The sequence below is a fragment of the Tursiops truncatus genome, chromosome 8 (assembly GCF_011762595.2).
Source record: "Tursiops truncatus isolate mTurTru1 chromosome 8, mTurTru1.mat.Y, whole genome shotgun sequence".
Taxonomy (NCBI): Eukaryota; Metazoa; Chordata; class Mammalia; order Artiodactyla; family Delphinidae; genus Tursiops; species Tursiops truncatus.
In genome coordinates, this window is record NC_047041.1 from 86,918,597 (window position 1) to 86,924,596 (window position 6,000).

The 6,000-nt window shown below is 37.0% G+C and overlaps 1 long non-coding RNA gene across 1 annotated transcript in view; it reads left to right on the forward strand.

Moving 5' to 3' along the window:
- The window catches only part of LOC141279272 (uncharacterized), a 97,026-nt gene extending 91,821 nt beyond the window's left edge, over positions 1 to 5,205 (forward strand). The window contains exon 5 of the long non-coding RNA XR_012333244.1: positions 4,696 to 5,205. This is a non-coding gene — a long non-coding RNA (uncharacterized lncRNA). The remainder of the gene's footprint in view (positions 1 to 4,695) is intronic.
- The last annotated feature ends 795 nt before the right edge of the window (positions 5,206 to 6,000 follow it).

The window sequence follows — 6,000 nt, forward strand, 5'->3', positions numbered from 1 at the left end:
GAATATTTTATTCCAAGGAGGTGAAAGACTTATACACTAAGACCTATAAAACATTAATAAAGGAAATTTACTAATGATTCAAAGAAATGGAAAGGTATCACATGCTCTTGGATTGGAAGAATTAATATTGTTAAAATGGCCATACTACCCAAAGCAATCTACAGATTTAATGTAATCCCTATCAAATTACCCATGACTTCTTTCACAGAACAAATGGTCCTAAAATTTATATGGAACCACAGAAGACCCAGAATTGCCAAAGCAATTCTGAAGAAAAAGAACAAAGCAGGAGGCATAACCCTCCCAGGCTTCAGACAATACTACAAAGCTACAGTAATCAAAACAGCATGGTATTGGCACAAAAATAGACATATGGATCAATGGAACAGAATAGAGAGCCCAGAAATAAACCCACACACCTACGGTCAATTAATTTTTGCCAAAGGAGGCAAGAATATACAATGGGAAAGACAGTCTCTTCAACAAGTGGTGTTAGAAAAGATGGACAGCTGCATGTAAATCAATGAAGTTACAACACACCCTCTCACCATACACAAAAATAAACTCAAAATGGCTTAAAGACTTAAACCTAAGAGATGACACCATAAAACTCCTAGAAGAGATCATAGGCAAAACATCCTCTGACATAAATTGTACCAATGTTTTCTTAGCTCAGTCTCCTAAGGCAATAGAAATAAAAACAAACACATGGGACCTAATCAAACTGACAAGCTTTTGTACAGCAAAGGAAACCATAAACAAACAAACAAAAAAGACAACCTACGGAATAGCAGAAAATATTTGCAAATGATGTGATCAAAAGAGCTTAATTTCCAAACTATACAAATAGCTCATACAATTCAACAGCAAAAAACCAAACAACCCAATCGAAAAAAGGGCAGAAAACCTAAATAGACACTTCTCCAAAGAAGAAATACAAATGGCCAAGGGGCACATGAAAAGACGCTCAACATTGCTAATTATTAGAGAAATGCAAGTCAAAACTACAATGAGGTACCACCTCACACCTGTCAGAATGGCTACCATTAAAAACTCTACAAATAACAAATGCTGGAGAGGGTGTGGAGAAAAGGGAACCCTCCTACATTGTTGGTGGGAATGTAAGTTGGTACAGCTACTTATGGTAAACATAATGGAGGTTCCTCAGAAAACTAAAAATAGAATTACCATATGCCCCAGCAATCCCACTCCTGGGCATATATCCAGACAAAACTCTAATTCAAAAAGATACATGTACTCCTGTGTTCACAGCAGCACTATTCACAATAGCCAAGACATGGAAACAACCTAAATGTCCATTGACAACTGAATGGATAAAGAAAATGTGGTACATATATACAATGGATATTACTCGGCCATAAAAAAGAACAAAATAATGCCATTTGCAGCAACATGGATGCTATTAGAGATTATCATACTAAGTGAAGTAAGCCAGAAAGAGGAAGACATACCATCTGATATCACTTTTATGTGGAATCTAAAATATGACACGAATGAACCCATCTATGAAACAGAAACAGGCTCACAGACATAGAGAACAGACTTGTGATTGCCAAGGGAGAGGGGGTTGGGGAAGGGATGGAGTGGGAGGTCCGGGTTAGCAGATGTAAGCTTTTATATATGGAATGGATAAACACCAAGGTCCTACTGTATAGCACAGGTAACTATATTCAGTATCCTATGATAAACCATAATGGAAAATTATTAAAAAAATGAATGTATATATGTGTATAACTGAATCACTTTGCTGTACAGCAGAAATTAACACACTGTAAATCAACTGTACTTAAATATATATATATATTATATATATATATATATATATATATATATATATATATATATATAAATAAAGTTTTGTTATAAGCCTCTACGATTTGGGGTCATTTGCTACCTGTGGAATACATAGCCTAAGCTGACCAATACAAGAAAATTTTGAGACAGATTTACATTTTAGATGAGATTTGATGTGTAAGGTGTTCACCACATAGGCCTAGAGTAGATGAAAGAAGAACTGGAATGCCAGGTACAGAGTGCAGATTTGCAAATGTCTGGAGGCAGAAAAACAGTGGTGATTTTGAGGAACTGCACGTACTTTGGCATGTCTGAAGTTGACACATACACACAAAACAGCTTTGAAAAATGGGCCAGGATTATATATCATGGTCAGTTTTTTATATTATGTTGTCTTCAGACTTTATCATATAGACCTTAAGAATTTTAAGCAGTGAGGGTAGTGAAAATGGTTTTGTCATTTGAAAAAAGATCGTGCTAGCCCCAGGATAGGTAATGGATTGGGATTTAGTGAGAGACTATTTGGGAAACACATATCAATTCAATATTAGGAAAACTTGTATCATGACAGTAGTGATGGAGATGAAAGATAAATTGTAGTGGCATTTTGGTGGTAGAACAATAAGACTTAACGAGTTATTAGAACCAAGAGGAACAAGTAAGGAAAAGAAATAGAGGAGCAGAAGGAAGGTGATTATGTATGTTGAAGAACTCTAAAAGGTTGTATCCATCTTTACAAAGGTTAAGAAAATATTTCTACTACACTATTAAAGAGGAAGCATGGGGGTAGGGCAGGGTAGAGTGAAATGTGAATTTCTTCTTTAGATGAGGCTGTTTGATGGCAGATGGAGGGAATGTGTTGGCCGAGTGGCAGTGTATAACTGAGTCAAATTCATAGGTCTACAATTCCTTGTTCATATTGTTAGCAACTGAAAAGTACTTTTTCACACTAGGCTGTACCTAAAAACACAATGCAGGATGACCAACACTTTTACTAATTTAACCTCATTATCCAGTAAATCAGTTTCTCTGCATGGCTGGAATCACGGTAACCACCATCAGTGGGGCTGTAGTCTGCCTTGGATAACTGGGTTGTTTTAGGCATGTAGACAAATGCAGCACCTTTGAATTAAATACTTTAATATACTACGCAATTCTTTCTTAAAAGAGAATTTGTGGCAGAAAATAATCAGGAGAAAACTTAAATTGATGCTATAAACTTCTTCTCCCAATGTTTGTTACCAAAGACACTGCGTTAATGCTTATGGAGTATCCAAAGTTGTTTTGCTATTTATTATCAAATTTTGGAAGGGTCACCCACTTCTCTGGACCTCATACTTTAATCATCACGATTGTTGGTAGCAGAAAAATTTCAGTTCCTTTAGGTCAGGGTCTTTGTTTTGCACACTGAAGCATCACCAACAGCAAAATAGTACTTGACACTTAGTAGATGCTCAATGAATATGTGTTGAATGAAGAATAAAACTACTATAAAATTATGAAGTATTTGGATATGCAATATATGCATTGGAATTCATTTTTGCATTTAAATGTAAGAAGATGGGACTATTTGGAAGAATTTAAGATATACCGTAAGGAGTGAGCATTTCCAAGGAAAGTTGATACATTATATTATTACATCTTTTTTTGTCATAAATTGGAGTAACAGCAGAAATTGTCAAGAATGGAGGAGAAATCAGAACTTCTGGCTGTGCTTTTACTGTACGTACTTTTAAACTACAGAGCTTGAGATGAATTTATATCAGCCAACTGAAGGAAAAATGCTTTGCTTTGTTGATAAATAAGGAGTAAGATATGGATTTATCTTTAACATGATGCATGCCTGAGAGGGATATCCAAATGGTGGTTGCAGGCTGTTGGATGGAGTCTTTTATATGTACTAGTTAGAACCAAGAAAGGCTAAGAGAGCTCAAAAGCTATTTGACTTGATGTTTAACTTTGAAAAGGGAATTTACCAACAGAGAAATCACTGGAGACATGAAGAGAGAAGGTCAGAGTTAGTTGAGGTATGTAATGGAGGAGAAATGGGGAAAAAGGGAAAAGGTGCTTTTTTAAAGAAATGAACTAATAGTGTGATAAATTCAGGGGAAACTGGAGCAAGAACTGGGCAGCAAATAATATGGGGGACAATGAGCGTAAAGAACTGGGGTTTTCTCCTTCTGTCTAGAGAAAAATTCCTAACTTGGCAGTCACATACACTAGTCAATTGCATCTATTCATATCTTCTCTCCTCCCGTAATCCTCTTTTGCTTTTCAAGCTCTACCCTACTCCACAGTTAAAGACTGTTTCACTTTTCATTCCAACTACTACTTCTGTTCTCAGCAGATACTTTATTATTGCTCCCTGGGATGGAATCAACTTTTTTACCATCTCTTCTCTGAGCCACATTTGGTGACTAGTTTCTGCGGCTGTTTTAATAGTACTCTTCTATGCCCATAGTTTTTTCTAATAAAACATACAAACTCAGGAATTAATTCAAACAAGGACATTCTCATAACATGAATACACTTGGCCTTGTTTGTACCCTCGTTCTTCAGCTAACACCTGGGAGAATTTGATCAGATTGGGTAACCTCCCCTGTGTAGGCTGCTGCCATGGCTTCTGGCACTTTATATTTCTGTGTTCCTCTGGGTATAGATCAGATTCTTTACCTAATTATCTGAATGTGGTTTTTGTGGTTTAAACCATCTGATGTGTTAGTTTAAGCTGTGGAGGTCATGTTACTCACATTATTCATCCCACACACAAATAAAGACTTTTTTCCCCTCCTACCAAAGTCAAAATCAGGTCAAGTTGTGCGATATGAACAGGTGTGGAAAAAATCACAATGTACGTCTTCCTTCTTATTTTGGATTTAGAGGTTCTACAGCAGAGAGGCTATAAAAATACATGAAGATTTATTGATGTGGAAGTATCTTGACTCCTGCAATATGAACTTTGGGGATCTACTTCTTGTTGGCAACTAAAATATGAAAAATCAAACTGAAGTCACTCTGAGTTCACTTTGAAAGAGAAATGTGTAAGTACCTCAACCTCACAGGGTTATTTTGGGTGTTAAATGTAAGATGTATAGAACAAAATGGACTGTTCAACATATGACAGTAAAACAAAAAACCCAACCATGAAGCTTGAAGATGTTTGTAGAATGAAGAGTTCTTTGGTGACAGAGGTAGATTCTGTAGATATGAATCCCTGCTAAGTCAAACCTGGAATTCAGAATTTGGGTTTCCTGCTAAATGTTGACCTTTTGGGGTATCTGCATATCTATTAGTGTGGATAAGCATGCGTTTTGTTTGTTTTTCTTGTTCTGGCTTTGTTGTGATTGTGGTTATTTTGTAGTTATTTTTTTTTTCTGACCAAGAGCAGATATAAATAAATATATGTATAAATAATAATAATGTGTATGTGTGTGTATATTTATATATATGGAGAGAGAGAGAGAGAGGGGGGGAGGACAGAGAATTATACACAAGACAGAAGAGAGCAGGAGGGTGGAAATACATACCTTGTTCCCCTTACCTGGACCCAGGAATAATTGTTCAGTACCTCCAAAAAGAAGAAAAAAGTCAGAAACTAAACAGGTCAGTCTCATAGAGGACTTTGTGAGAACTGAAAGAAAAACAGTGCTGGTTTAGCACCCTGGGAATCACCAGGGTGCTAAACCAGAGCAGTTAAACCAGGTGCTAAACCAGAGCAGTGCTCTGGGTGCTAAACCAGAGCACTGCTTTTCTAGGCAATTAGCTAGGGTAGCTGACTCAGCAGAACCCTGGCAGGAAACTGCAGCTACTCAAGGAGCACTGAAATGCCTGATGGGTACAGCAGATCTCCAATGGAGACCTGGCAGGACAACAATACCCAGATGGCATAGATATATACTGATCACATGTGCAATATCCCTTGGGGACTGTAGGGAATATTTGAGAGCACAGTTATTACAGAGTTTGGCACTTTGGGTGAGAAGATGAGGTCCAGAGCTGAACTAGAGCAATTTGCATTGCCCTTCTAGCTATACAACCCCATGGAAAAACTTCAGTGACAAGTACTAAATTTCTGTCACTTGCTTTACCCAAAGGCCATCACTTAGAAAAAGCATTACCAACAAGTGTCATGTTAGGCAGTCCCTACAAGAACACTGAATTCTGATATATCACTACAGGCACATC